The sequence below is a fragment of the Aethalodelphis obliquidens genome, unplaced genomic scaffold (genome assembly GCF_003676395.1).
Source record: "Aethalodelphis obliquidens isolate GAN/ISIS:26980383/991018 unplaced genomic scaffold, ASM367639v1 scaffold8, whole genome shotgun sequence".
In the NCBI taxonomy this organism is placed as follows: domain Eukaryota; kingdom Metazoa; phylum Chordata; class Mammalia; order Artiodactyla; family Delphinidae; genus Aethalodelphis; species Aethalodelphis obliquidens.
Window position 1 is genome coordinate 5,026,817 of NW_020837952.1, and position 14,199 is coordinate 5,041,015.

Below are 14,199 nucleotides of genomic sequence, written 5' to 3' on the forward strand. Positions count from 1 at the left end.
GGTCCTTGGAGGGTCCCAGGAAGGTGAGGGTAAGACCCCCAGAGCCACTTCCCACTCTGAGGCAGAGGCGCGACTCTGGAGGGGAGTTGAGGAGGCCACTTAAGAAGCTGGGGTGGGTGTGCCCATGGGGGTGGGGGTGTGTTGGGCGACTTCCCAGCCCCGAGAGCAGAAGCTAGTGGGGTTTCTTCCGAGCGATTGTTTAGTATTCATGGGGCGACGCAATCTCTCCCACATCTGCTTAGCACAGCAAGTCCTGTCATATAACTGTCTCCCGCACTGTCTGTCCATAAAGAATGTCTCGGAATTGGTGTAATTCAGAGAAATTAATGACGACTTTCCGCGGGACTGCTCCCTGGGGGATGATTAACACTTCATCGTCCATCTGATGCGCGGGGCCCATCGCTCCATTGCGAACATTTGGGCCGTGGCCAGCCGCATTAAAGGTTATTACGGAAAACGCGACCTGCAAACGGGCGAGAGGCATGATGGACCAGGAGGGGCGGGGGCGGGGGAGTCGGATGGAGCCGGCCAAGTCCGAGATCAGGTTTTCCGAGGTGCGCGCACCTGGGGGTCTGAGGCTGAGGGAGACTGGGTTTCTGTTTCAAGGACTGCAGGACTGGGAGGGTGTTGGGGAGACGCTCACCACGGGGGACTGGGGAAGGGGAGGAGGTGCTTTCCACGGTGGACACGTTGCTGATGGAGGCTTTCCCTGTCTTTTAATCCCCACAGAATTATTGGGTAAATTTTATTTAACCCCATCTTACAGGTGATGAAACTGAGGCTCAGAGAGGTTATGTAAGGTGTCCTAAGTAACACAGTTTATTGAGAGGCAAAAGCAGGATTTGAACTCGGGTCCTTGATTCCTGGGCTCTTGCTCTTTCCACCACACCATTGGGCAGAAGTTCTCACTGTTTTACGTGTCCACCTCAGCTTCAGGCACGTAGGGGTGTGTGTGTGTGTGTGTGTGTGTGTGACAGATAGGTGCTCCAAAATGTTTGTTGTATCAATGAATGAATGAGCTTTGCAGGTTCCACTTCCCTGGTGTGGGCGAGAGTCCCAGAGACTTGGAGGCAGGAAAGGGAACACAGCAAAGGAGTTTCAGTTTGGGTCAGGAAACTGGAAATAGGTTTCCTGTGGATTTCCATGCTTCCCCCCCACCCCACCCCCCCTGGGCATTCTAGACCTCTAGAATCTAGAGGGCTGGGCTCTTCATCCTTAGTCAGAAGAAAGGAGTAGAGACACATGTATGTATGTATACATGTGTGTTTGATGAATGTAGGGGTGTGTGTAAGTTTGTGTGTATATGCTTGTCTGTAAATGTATGAGTTTATGAGCATGTGTCTTTGTGTTGCATACGTGTGAGAATGTTTGTGATGTTTGGTTGTGGATATGTGTATATTTTGAAGGTATGTGTCTATGGGTATGTATGAGTGTGTGCCTCGGTGTGTGTGTATCTGCGTGTGTGCAGGTGAGTGTGTGTATGATGTGTGTGGTGCCCCGGGGGGAGCCTCACAGCTGAAGATGTCTTTCATTTGCCCAGATCTCTAGCATGTTCCAGGATGTGGTGTGTGGTGGGGCTGAGGTGAGAGGCCAGGAGAGGAAGGCTGTTTCTGCTTGGGGCGTGGGGGATTGGGTAGCCTGATCATTGGGTGCCTCTGCCCCGCCAGGCATGCGTCAGGGTCCTGGTTCTGAGGCTGGGTGAAGACTGGGCCCTGAGGTCTTCACTCAGGGCTTGTATTGGATGTGCTCAGAGGCCCTGCTCTGACCAGTGGAGCCCAGACAGTGGAAGAGTGAGGCCTACTCTTCACCTCTTCCCCCACCAGGTTTTAGGAATGTCTTCTAAGCAGGCTGCAATTCCTAGCTCTAGGCTCCACCCATTCCGCCTTAGGGTGGTAGAGTCCCTGAAAGTCTTTGTGTGAAGCCTTCTGACTCTGGGGGGACCATAACCACGGTGAAAACTCCTCTCTCTAGTCAGTACTACCCAGACATGTCCAAAATAAATGTCCTTGTCTCTTGGAGACATACAAGCTGAGGCTTTCAGACCCCTTGTGCTGGGAAGTTCTTCCTGAGTCTAACCTCTTGCTGCACCCTGTGCCTAGTAAGCCCAGGCCGAGTTTGTGAACTTGGAACCTAGCACCTCCTGCCCTTTGGCATGGAAACGGTTTCCTCTGAATAGGGGAGTGGGTCTGGAGTTTAGGGACACTGAGAGAACGGGGGGCTAAAGCCTGGTGGATCACAGATGGGTCGGACCATTCTTGGGGAGGAGGGCAATGATCAACAGGACAATTTCAGAGACAGGAGTTCAGAGACTGTGGGTTCCAGCTCTCTTACTGTACATACAGAGCCTCAAAGGTGGGAATACTCACTCAGTGTCCCCTGCTCCATGGTGGCCGCCTCTGGAAAACCCAGGCCCCTGACTCCTGGTCATGGAATCCTTCCTGTGTCCCATTTGGAGAACCCTAGACTCTGCTTCTATTCTCTTGGTTTTAAGGCGGTGGGGAGAGAGGGAGGAATACTTCAGCTAATTGGGGGGCTGTCTCCCTTCTTCTCGCTGAAGCCTCCAGCGACTCCTTCCCAGCCTTCCCAGCTGGCCTTTGAGGCCTCTTACCCACCAACACCTGTTCCTTCAATTTCCCATCCCCCTCGCAGGAGCCCGCCATCTGCTGTCTTAGATGCACCTGGGCAGCCGTCCCAGCATTTGGTTCTCCCTTGCCCTCTCCTAGCCTCATGGTCTATCCCTAGTCTGAACCATTTCCTCTCCTCCTCTTTCTGCAGACTAGCCTCTTGACCCTTTGCAATATCACCCCATACTCTCCTTCTCTGGGAAATCTTCTTTGATTAATCCTCCTGTTTCTGGATCCCAAACGTTCTCTTTCTAAACCACTGCCAGGGAAGCTGCAAGTCTCTCCTCATTCTTTTGTCTCCTCTTTCCAGCTGTGTACCTTGTCCCTGTTTCCCACTCCCACCTCTGAATGGAAGGTGCTTCTGCGGGCAGGGCTGTTTTCTCCTCCCTCCCAGGACTCCTCTCCACACACCAGGAAGGTCAGGACTGCTGTGGAGAATTGACTGAACCCTGCCCTGTTTTCTGTGTTCTGAGAATGTCAGAGATAATGGCATCCAACTGGGTCTCTTCCCAAGGAGGGAGGTGGCAGTGCAGAATAAACACCTTCCCGGTGTTTATTCTGGGTTAGACCTCACCCCCAGCTCCCGTTCCTCTTCCTGTTCTTGGTTGCCTCTGGCCCAGTTAACAGGCCCCTCTAGACTACTGCCCTAGTAACCCTGGGATTCTGGGCCTGGTGTGGGGAGTGACGGGCAGCTCCACTATGATGCCACAGGGTTGGCATCCTGCCTGGGCAGGAGGGGGTGGGATGCGTGGAGGTCTGGGTGGAGGAGAGGGTCCTGGCGCTGGTGAGGCATCAGCTCTAGCTCTGGACCAATCGGTGTGTTGGCCGCCACCTTGTGGCAGGCACTGAGAACTGCAGGGATGGGGGCCTAGTGCTAAGAGTGGGACCTCCAGGCAAGAGAACTGGGAAGGCCGGTAGGGGTGTGCACTGTGAGGGTAGCAGGCCTCAGAATTCCTAATTGACATTGATGGTTTCTTCAGGGAGCTTTTGAATTCTTAGTTGACAGGGGAGTAGAAACCTGGGAGGAAAGCCAAGTGGCAAGGACACTTCTACATGGAGAGAGATAATTGAAACTCTGTCCTCAAGTCTCAAACCTACTATTCAAATTCTCCCTCTCCAAAAGAGTCCTAAAAGGGAAACAGCCTGAAACGAAAGCAGGAGGAGTTGAGGTTTGACCTGCAGAAGAACTTCCTAATAAATCCTAAAGTGTATTTGGATGCCACTGCTTCTGATAATTGCACAGCTTTTTCAAAGCCACCCCCTCCCCCCATACCCAGTAAATTGCCCACCTTCTCCAGCTTCCCTGATCTCATCGTGCTCAGCTCATTGGGCCTATTCTGAAAAGCCCAAGTTCCTTAGCCTCCCCTACCCCAGCCTGTGCTGTGGCTATGACCAAGATGCTAACCTGGGAAGTCCCTTCTGTGGTCTGACTCCAGTCCTTCCTATAGCACTGGAAATGGAGGGAACCACCATACAGCTAGCAGATCTGCAGAGGGGAAGGTGGCCAGAGAAAGGAACCTGTGAGGAAGGTTCTGAGGGAGGGCAGTGCTGCCTCAGTTTCTCCTTCATTCTCTGCTCCCCTGCCCTACTGGATCCTTGGAAGTGAAAGGGGATGGGACAGAGTGGTCCACTTCATGGGAGAACTCTCTCTGTTTGGATCTCAGGATTCACAGGTGCTGGGGGAAGGCGAACCCCTGAGTTCCAATCATGGCCCTTGTTATTCTCTTCTGTAGAGCAGGTATTGTGGGGAGGGAAGATGGGGGCAGGGTTTTGTCTTCATCAGCCTGAGTCTTTCTGGTTCCACCTAGGGTCCCTGTGAAGGCTTCTTCTTTCCCTGCACCCACATCCCGGTTCCTCAGAAGCCCTCACAATGATCCCTCCTCCTCCACCGCCCCAGTCCAGCCCCCTTCCTTGGCAGGCTGAGAGTCAGTGAGTCCTCGCCACCATCTTCCCTGTGCTCCCGGTGGCACTGCTTGGAGATCTTGGCCAGGAGCTCTGGCTCTGCAGGCTCCGGGTCGGGGCCACGCCCTGGCACCCTCCCTCTGAGGTGCCATTCCTCCCCTGCCTCATTTGCTGCCGCTGACCTTACTGAGTTAAATTAAAAAGCAATGTTCTGTGTGCGGCTCCAGCCCCGTGGAGCTTGACTCAGGGAAGACGAACACAATTACCGGCCCCTCCATCTTCCTCTCGTCTGGCTGCCTTATAATTTTTCCCCCCGCTGCCTGGTATGCAACATTTATGTTTTTAATAACACCAGAATGGTTTTGACCTTGGGAATTCATAGCAGAATGGGCACCATGAGAGGCCCCAATGTGATTGGCATTTGTCTCAGTACTTTGCAGGGAGGAGGCTCTGGCTGGTGCCTCCTCAGTACTGGGTGTGGGTGCTGCACCCGAGGGGGACATCTCAAAAGCCAGAGTGGACAAAGGGGCACATGGGGAGGGGGAAAGACAGGGGGAGGGTTTTGTCTTTTCAGATCTCCCCTGGAGGATGAAAGTTGGAATAAGGTGTTTGAGAGGCTGGGATATTTTTCTCCTCCTGTTTTATAGGGAAGGAGTCCTGGATGGGGCAATGGCGTGGAGTACACATGTGGGGGGCTATGTGGAAGGCGTGGGGTGTGGCACCCCTGTATGCAGGTACTCACACATGAGTTTGGAGTTTGCATGCGTCCCCCTCTGCCCCAGGCTCCACCCCTCCTCACTCACTCTTACCTTTGTCAGCTCTTTAGCCCCAAGGAGAGTAGAAGGAGTGAGGACCGGCCAGAAGACTGGGGTCATACTCTAAGTAGAACTTCCCCACTGAGTGTAAAGGGAATAGGACAGAGCCCTCACCTGGCTTGCAACTAGGTTTTCTTCCTTGTCCCTCCCACCTTTCCTTCTCTCTCTTTTCTGTGCTCACCTCTCCAGGTGACTCAGCTTTCGAGGTTAAAGGAGGGCTAGTGGCAAGAAGGGTCTGGAGGAGGAGGCCTGTCAGCAGAGGATGGGAGAGGCAAGGAGCAGTGAAGGGCCTGGGAGAGAGGATTTCTGGGAAGAGAGAGTGGCCTCTCTCCTCCATCTGAACAGGGCACTGGTAGGAGGGACCAAGGTTACAACCGGAAAAGTGCATCTCTGTCTCAGCTTTGAGGAGCCTCTGCAAATACGGTGAAAATCGCAAATTATAAATGAAGAGAAATTCCTCTTGCAGTTCAGGAAGTAGGAAGAGAGGGGCGGAGGGGTGTGTGCGCCTAAGGATGAGGGGGTGCAACGCTGTGCTCTGTGGTTAACAGTCCCATGTGCACCAGTTACATATGTAAACATGGGGAAGAGTGTAGCTTTGACTTTTTTTTTTTTTTTTTGCCTGCGTCTGTGTGGCTTGCGGGATCTTAGTTCCCCAGCCAGGGATTGAACCCAGGCCCATGGCAATGAAAGTGTTGAGTCCCAACCACTGGATCGCCAGGGAATTTCTGACATTGATTTTTTTTTAAACCAAAGGTTGTAAGCTGGTTTTCCATTGGGGCCTGTAAAGTATGCTTTTCTTTCAGGAAAGGCAACCAGCATAATGGGAAGACCCCTGTATTGAGAATCAAGAAAACTTGGGTTCTAGGTCTGGCTTCAGTTATCAGCTGGGACCCTATGAAACGTCCCTTCTTTGAGCTTCGGTGTCATTTGCTGTACAACCGTGATGGAAAAGCCACAGGGCCCTTCTGTGCCAGCAGACCCAGTGCTGGGGGGCCAGAAAATGGAAGGGGGCTGGGGTGGTTGGTAGGTGATGGCCTTTCAGGGGCCTGAGAACCAGAGGAGAGATGCTGGTGGAGAGGGATGCAAGAGGGATTTCCTGAATTCGGAAATTCATGGGTTCTTGCTGGAGCAAGACTCCCCCAGCCTGGGCAGTCCAGCCCCATCTCAGCACACAGGGCCAAGGTCTGGCTCTGCAGGGAGCGCCATTCTCTGCCGCCCTCCTGTGGCCGCCGAGCCCTTTGCAGGTCGCCGCTGAGAAGGTTCCGCCTAAGTCCGCAGAGCTACGTCCCTCGCCCCCTGGTGGAAATTGAGTATATTACAAGAAGCGATCTTCGGTTGTTCAACAGCATTTCCCCCCACAACCAGCTTCCTAGTTTCTGGAGACCTTCCTAGTTTCTGGAGGCTTTCATGACTTCCTTAAAGCTGGGAAGGTCTTCCTGACATGTTAAGTTTTTCTTTTGGGGATGTGCGGTGGAGTCAAGGGGCTGAGACCAAGATATTGACCAGAGAGGGCAATTTCTCTTCCTTCTTGGGTTCCATCTACAACCCCAGTTTCCTAGGATCGTCGGTAGTTCTCAAAGATATCAGGGTCTAGTGACATTCCTGGAGGAAATGGGTCTGGAGCGGACCAGCCATTATGCGTCTGGGCTTCCTCGAATTTGCACCTGAGCTCAGTCGTCAGCAGGCAGATGGATTGGCAGGAACCAGGAGGCAGGAGACAGGGATGATGGAGGGAGATGGCATATTTGACAGATGCTGACAGGGCTCGTTATTTGCTAGCTCTGGAATCCCCTCCCACCCACCAGGCTGCCCTTGGCCCTCCCCTTCTAGTACTCAGCGCTCCTTAGTGACTGACTATCTTTGGGGAGAAACCTCGTGGGCCAGGCTGCACTGGGGAGGGAGAGGAGGCGGGAGGAACACCAGGTAGATGATGGGATGGAGTGGTTGGAATGACTGGGATTTGGAACTGGGGTCCGATGATCACTGGGGTGCTTGGAAGGCTTCGCAGGGGAAATTGTCAAGAGGGCAGTTGCTGGGCGTGAGTGAGGAGAGGGAATGGGGAGGCATATTTAAGGGAATTGAGCTCCACAGATTTAGGTGCTAATTTTGAGAGAACTGGTGAAACATGAGTCAATAATTTTATCGGGAGCTTCCTATGCACAAGGAAGGGTTATAGGTGCTATGTGGGGGGATGAAAGAGGGGCAGTCATCTCTCCCTTCTCCCTGGACTTGTTGCTTCACGTGTGCCTATCTGAGGGGTGCAAGGAGCTGCTAGGCTATTCTCGACCCGGGATGATGCTGAGACAAAGCTCCAGGGCGCGTTTCTGTTCTCACCCCCGACACCTGCCCACCTTAGACAAAGTACCTCCAGGCGACCTCACACCTCTCTTCATTCCTTTTCTCTTAAAATGCGCAAGACGTGTGGATACCTGAGTGAGAGAAGGGGCCCTCGGGTCCCCTCCCAGGATTTCCAGTAGCTCCCAGTAGACGAACTGAGGCAGGGGAGGGGTGAGCCACACAACCCTGAGCGGCAGGGTAGCAGGCAGGGAGGGGCAGGCGTTTGGAGTCGTGGAGAATGTTGGGCGAGGAGGAGAAGGCTGCAGTTGGAGCCAGCGCTGCATCCTAATCAGCGCTGCGGAGGCTGCGCCGCGCGGCCGTCAATCTTCCACACAAAGGGCCGCCTGCCCCCGTCCCCTCGAAGCCCTCCGCGGCAGCCCACCCGTGACTGCGGGGCAGGGCGGAGAGGCAAAGAAGAGGGAGACAGACACATAGACAGGGACAGAAAGGCCCAGTAAATACAAGCCAAGATCGACACTGTGGGACCAACATGGCAGAGTCGGTCACAGCACCCTGGAGATTAAGAGAGATCGGGACACAGAGGGAACGGAGACAGACACTGGCAGAGTGGAAACGAAGAGACAGGAGAGAGACCCAGAGACAGGAGAGAGCAAAGAGAGAGGAGCATCCGGAGAGCAGAGAGAAAAATGGAAGACAGACAAAAAAACAGAGACACCCAGAGGCCAGAGGCAGCAGAGACAGACAGGGACTCAGAGACAGACAGGGACTCAGAGACAGGAATTGGACCTAAGCCACGGGGAAACCAAAAGTCATGGACCCAGAGCCAAAGGCAGATCCACCTGGGGCCAGGGCGAAGAGAAGAGGGAGAAGGGAAGAGAAGAGATGGGAGACAGAGGAGGGGGTGGGGAGGCAGTGAGAAGGGGCAGGTCGAGGTTGCAGAGGATGGGATGGAGACCCTGAGTCTGGGGCTCTGCTGGCTTCTCAGAACCTGGGACTCTGTTGGGCGGAGAGGCTGTGTGTGTGTGTGTGTGTGTGTGTGTGTGTGTGTGCAGGAACACAGCCATTAAGAGCTCTAGTCAAAACGCCAGAATCATCTGATGCTGAACTAGACTTCCACACACCCTCCCTCTGCAGTGACTGCTCTGAGCAATTGAGGTGCAGCATGGAGGAGAGAACAGGAAAAAGATGGAAGTTAGAGAAAGACTGAGATTGAAAAAGGAATGGCAGAGCCTCAATAGAGATCAAGGGAGAGAAACTGATATTGAAAAAGGGAGTAGAGAAATTGACAGAAGACAGGGACAGACAGAGGTGGAGAAAGAAATATGATGGAGGCTGTGTAGATGAAAGACACGGAGGGGGAGGGAGCCTCTAACTGCAGGAGGGAGAGGGGAATGGAGAGAGACTTGGCTGTTGAGAAGAGAGGAGAGAGACTAAGGGGGTGGGGTGTAGCAGGCAGGGCACCTGTCTCTCCAAAGAGGTTGGGTTGGGATGAAACAACTCTTCGGGTAAGTTGGGGAGGCAGTCAACTTGTGGATTTTTGGGGTGACCTTGTGTTTTTTTTTTTTTTAATACAAAGAACCTATTCCAATGCATGCCATCTTCTTCAAAGTAGCACTTTGGGCTGCTGCTACTGCAGTTGCCTGGTCATTCCTGGCATTCCTCTTTGGGGATCACCTTTAGAGCCTGCTGTACAGCTCTGAGCATCCTCACCAGAGGCAAATTTTTATTCTTTAGGGTGAATCTAATTTTTGAAAAGAGCCAAATTTTCTCCAAGGGTGCAGAATGAGGTAGCACCCAGTTGGGAAGCCATACTGGGAAGCAGTATTTCCAGTTAAGAACAAGGTGAATGTGGGAAGACCCAGTGGAGGGTATGTCCTCCAAAGTGGCTCTGAAAGGTCATTCTGAAGGAGATACTTGCAGGATGTGACAGAAGGAGACTTTCCTGATGGCTTCTTGAGGACCAGTTTCATTTTTCTGTCTGTTAAAACCAGGTAATAGTACTCCCAGGAACATTCCAGCCTGGCACTGAAGCCTGACATTGGCCTGAAATATTTGGTCAAGTGGTCCTGCCCTTGGGGAGCTTACAGTCTCTCTCCCTGCCAACGTAATAGTCAACCTGGTGACACACACCACTGCACAGATCAACAAGTGTAAACGACCAGGGCAGATTCAGAGTCAATTAGTTCATCAGGGAAGGCTGCCTGGAGGAGGAGAATTATATGTAGGCTGTGGAGGGAGAAACCCAACAAGGCATGGAATGGAGTAGGAAAAGAGGAAGAACACCTCTCTGATGGCTCTGGAGCAGGAGCGAACCATCACCCAGGCAGGGGATAGCTTTGCTGGCCTGAAATAAAAAGTTGGGGTGGGGAACCAGCATGAAGGGGAATCGAGAGGGGCACATTCTGAAGGTGGGGCTGGGTGATCTGAATTTGCTGTGAGAGGCATTGGGGCCCAATGGATGGTACACTGACGTGTCAGGCAGTGACACATTCACGCACAACTGTCTGGAGAAGTGTGTACTCAAGTTTGCATGTCTTCTGTGTTTGTTTGGGGGGGGGGCGTGATCCAGTTGGCTTTGTGCCCCAGGCTCTCGTCTTTCCATCTGCATGTGTGACTGGCAAGTTGCTGTGTCTGAGAGCGTTTGCTCATTTGTGTGTTTCCATGTAGTCTACGTGTGAGTGGCATCTCGGTTTTTGTGTGTTTTATTTGGCTACATGCAGTGGATGTGCGCGAGATCGTGTGCGTGTGTGTGTGCGCGCGCGCGTGTCTATGGGAGATATGGGGCCGGCAGGGAGCACTGGCTGCCCAAGCATCACCGTCTGTCTCTCTCCCTCCACTGGCTCCATCTGCCCTCACTGAGGTCGTGACTAGGAGGCAAACAGCAAAACAGCAAAATGCGACCAGAAACATTGTAAGCCAAGCGAGACTCCCCCTGCGGAGGAGAAACCGGCTTGAACAGCCAGGACAGACCGACAGACACACAGTCCCCGCGCACAGGCCGCTCCGCGGTCGCGCTCCCGGTAGCAGGTGCACTCACACGCACACGTACTCAGTCACACGCAGGCCTGCCACGCACAGGACATACACACTCGCTCGTGACCTCCCTCTCCCCACCCCTTCTCCGAGCCCTGCCTTCCATCCCCTCCAAACGCCTGCCTGCCTGCCGGGGTTTGGGGCCACGGGGCTGGGGACGCTCGCTCGGACCTCGGAGCCAATCACCGGATGTTTAATTGCTCCTTTGGCTGTGTAAGGGTGTGTGTTTGTGCGCACCCCCTCCTTCCCTCCTTCGCCAGTCCCGCCACCTCCTACCCCCCTTCCGGCCCGCCGCAGTTTCCGAAATCTCACGGCGGCTGAGAATTCATTAGCGGGGGGCGGATATAAACGCAGCGCGGTGGAACGTTTTAATTAGGCCTGAACAATAAACAAGCTAAACGAGGCGCGCAGGGCTCCCTGGCGGGCCCTCAGCCTCCTCCGCGCGGCGCGGACTCATTACAGCTGCAGCCAATTTCATGCCAGCGCCGAGCACGGGCTGGGCCAGGCAGGGGTGGGCAGGGAGTGCGGGCGCGTGGACGCGGAGCGGGGGCGGCCGGCTGGGCCGATGCCCGCCCCGCCGGGGTCGCGGCTCCCCCATTTCTCCACCATTTATCTGCCTTTCTCAGTGTCCTTGAGATGAAGGTTTCTTCCCCCACCAGACGGCCAGAGTGCGCTTCTGGCTTTTTTTTTCGCGTCTACTCTTCCTCGCTTCTTTCTCCGTCCTTCCCTCCCACTTTCCCTCACTGCGGCTGACTTCAGCTCCCCCTCTCCGCGCTCTGCCTCTAACCCTCGGGTCCTCTTTTTGTTCCAGTCTCCGTGTTTCCTTCACAGGGCCTCTCCCTCCCTCCCCCGATTCACACTTTCCCTTGAACTTTATCTTTCCTCCCCCTGCCGCCGCCATCGATCTCTTCTTCGCCTCGTAGACGACGTAGCCCGCTGCCTCCGCGCCGTTGTCCTTCAGCTCTGTCTACACGCGCCTTGGCCTCCTCCTCTGCGTTCACCTTCCTCTCTCGCGCGCTCCGCCCGCGGCGGCCGCGGCCTCCCAGCCCCCGAGCAGGCCCTCTGTTTCTGCCCGGGGCTCTTTTCTCTGACCTGTCTACCCCTAGGTTTCAGGTGTGGTCCCTGGGCTTTGCTCCCACCCCATCCTGATTCGGGCTCTTCTGGTCTGAGCCAGAGTTTGAGTTTGGTCTGTTTTTTTTCTCTGCTTTCCTTTTGTGGAGCTGCAGGCATGGATTGCTGGCTCCCAGTCTCTGCCAGGACGTCCCTGGTTGTGGGTGGCAGTTGTTAAGCAGTGGGTCTTGGGCTAAGTTTGAATCCCAGCCCTAGTTCCTCACCGTGTAGCCTCTTAACCTGGGCTTACTCACCTGTAAAATGTGGGAAATAATCTTAGGTGCGATTAGCACTGTGATTATAGATGTAACACACTTGGCACACAGAATGTAATCAGTAAATATTAGACCATTATTATTCCTCACCCTTCCTCAATTTGCTCCCCCCCCCCCCCGTCTCCTTAGCGTGGAGTTAAAAAATGTTTCGAGGAGAGAAGAACCAAAGTAATAGACTTTATAGGCCCCAAACCAATTGAATATCAGGAATTTTAACAAATGCTCTAAGCTCTGAACCCTGAGTGTGGACAAGAAGGGAGGATGGGGATTGCATTGAACGGCAGAACATAGGAAACCACGTGGATTGGTGCACTGGACTGAGCAGATTCAAGTCCAGGGAGTATGGGGCATGCCCAGAGTCCAAGCTGTGTCAGTCCTGCAGTGGCTGCTCTCTGTAGATGCAGGCATGGGACTGGATCTGCTGGGAGGCTGCAGTGTGTCTAGGACTCCAGTTTCCCCAGTACTCCAACCACAGACAGGAACTAGACTCCTAGAGCCTCGGATCCACATCTTCCTCTCCCCTCCATGCGGGTCACACAAGCACACACACACACACACACACACACACACACACACACATCCAAAGGTACCCTGGAATTCTAAAGGAAAGCAGTACCGCGCTGGACAGCAATTCCCTCCAGCTGCCTGGACACTAAACCTTACAGGGCAAAGTGTGGGCTCAGAACTCTATCCCTGCTTGGGTTTCTTTCTCACTTCCCTCCTCTCTCCTAGGGAGCAGAATCAGTGAGTCACACACTCTTCCCAAGTAGAGTGAGGGGAGATCCAGAGGGAGGAGCGTGGGCCCTGCCTTGGGAGAGCTCCTAGGCTGAGGGTAAGATGAGGCTAATAGCCAAGACCTAGAGGCACTCTGGGCACTCCCCCATCAAATGCTTGTGAGTTGAGTTGGTCAAAAGCAACTGGGCCAACAACATGACTGTCAGCAGTCATGCCAACGTGACTCTGATGACAGGAGACTGGGAATGACTGAAGGAGGGAAGGTGGAGGAAGACGAGGAGGTTTAGAAGACTTCCTAGAAGACAAGGAAAATGACACTCATTAAGTTAGCTGGGAGCAGGAAAATTGAGAGGAGAGGGACAGAGTTTGAGCTCTCAGTGAGTGCATTATCTTGGGGTAGGGAATGTGAACCCTGGAGGCAGATGAGGAAGAAACAGGTAGATTCGAATGTAGGCGCCATGCTTGTGTTCTCTTTGGGGAATGTGTGCTGGGGAGGCAGGGGGTTGGAGGAGGCAGGGTTTGGGAGGGCAGCATTGCTGGAGGGAGGGGCTTGGGCTTCGAGCTGAGATGTCCCAGAGGACCATCCCTCCAGGGATGGGATGTGGTGGGGTGGCCGTGGTGGTGGTGTTGTGGAGCAGCAATAAGTGTCCCACATTGTAGCTCCACAGTGACCCTGGGCTGGGTGGATGAGATCCTGGGAAGCCAGGCTGACTTCCCTGGCCTTGCTGTGGCCTCTTACAGCGTGAGGATAAATGAGGCTGGATTTCATGGGCTAGTGAGACGCGGCTGGGTGGAGACAGCTGCTCAGACTGTGAAATGTGGGGAAGAGGTCTCCTGGGGTCAGTAGACAGAAAGAGGGAGAGGGAGATGGGAATGGGGAGGGGTAATGGGAAGACCGAAGGCTTTGAGAACTTTATCCTGGCTACTCACCCCTTTCATGGATTGAGTTATGCATATTAAAGCTAAAAATCTTCAATCAATTACCTGGTTTAGCCTTCCATCTTCAGAGGTTAAGATATTACTTCCCCATTTCGCAGATGAGGCCTAGACAAGTTGACTAACTAACAGGGGTCTCCTGAGCAGAAGATGCTGAAAAAGGCACAAGGAGGCAGATCTTTTGCCCTCTGGGGATTAGTCTCTTCTTTACAGAACTAGACCCCAAGCCTGGCTGCTTCCCAAGAAACAGAACCTGCAGGAGTTGGCACCAGACACACAACTTGATTCCTTGCTCTGCCACTTACCAGCTCTGTGAACCAAAGCAAGTTACTCAACTTCTCTGTGCCTTAATTTCATTATCTATAAAATAGCGATACCAGTACCTGCTTCTGTGGCTTTTGATTGAGGATAAAATGAGATTTATGCAAAAGAACTGTGTACTGTTGTGAAGTTTTATAAATCTAAAGGTAT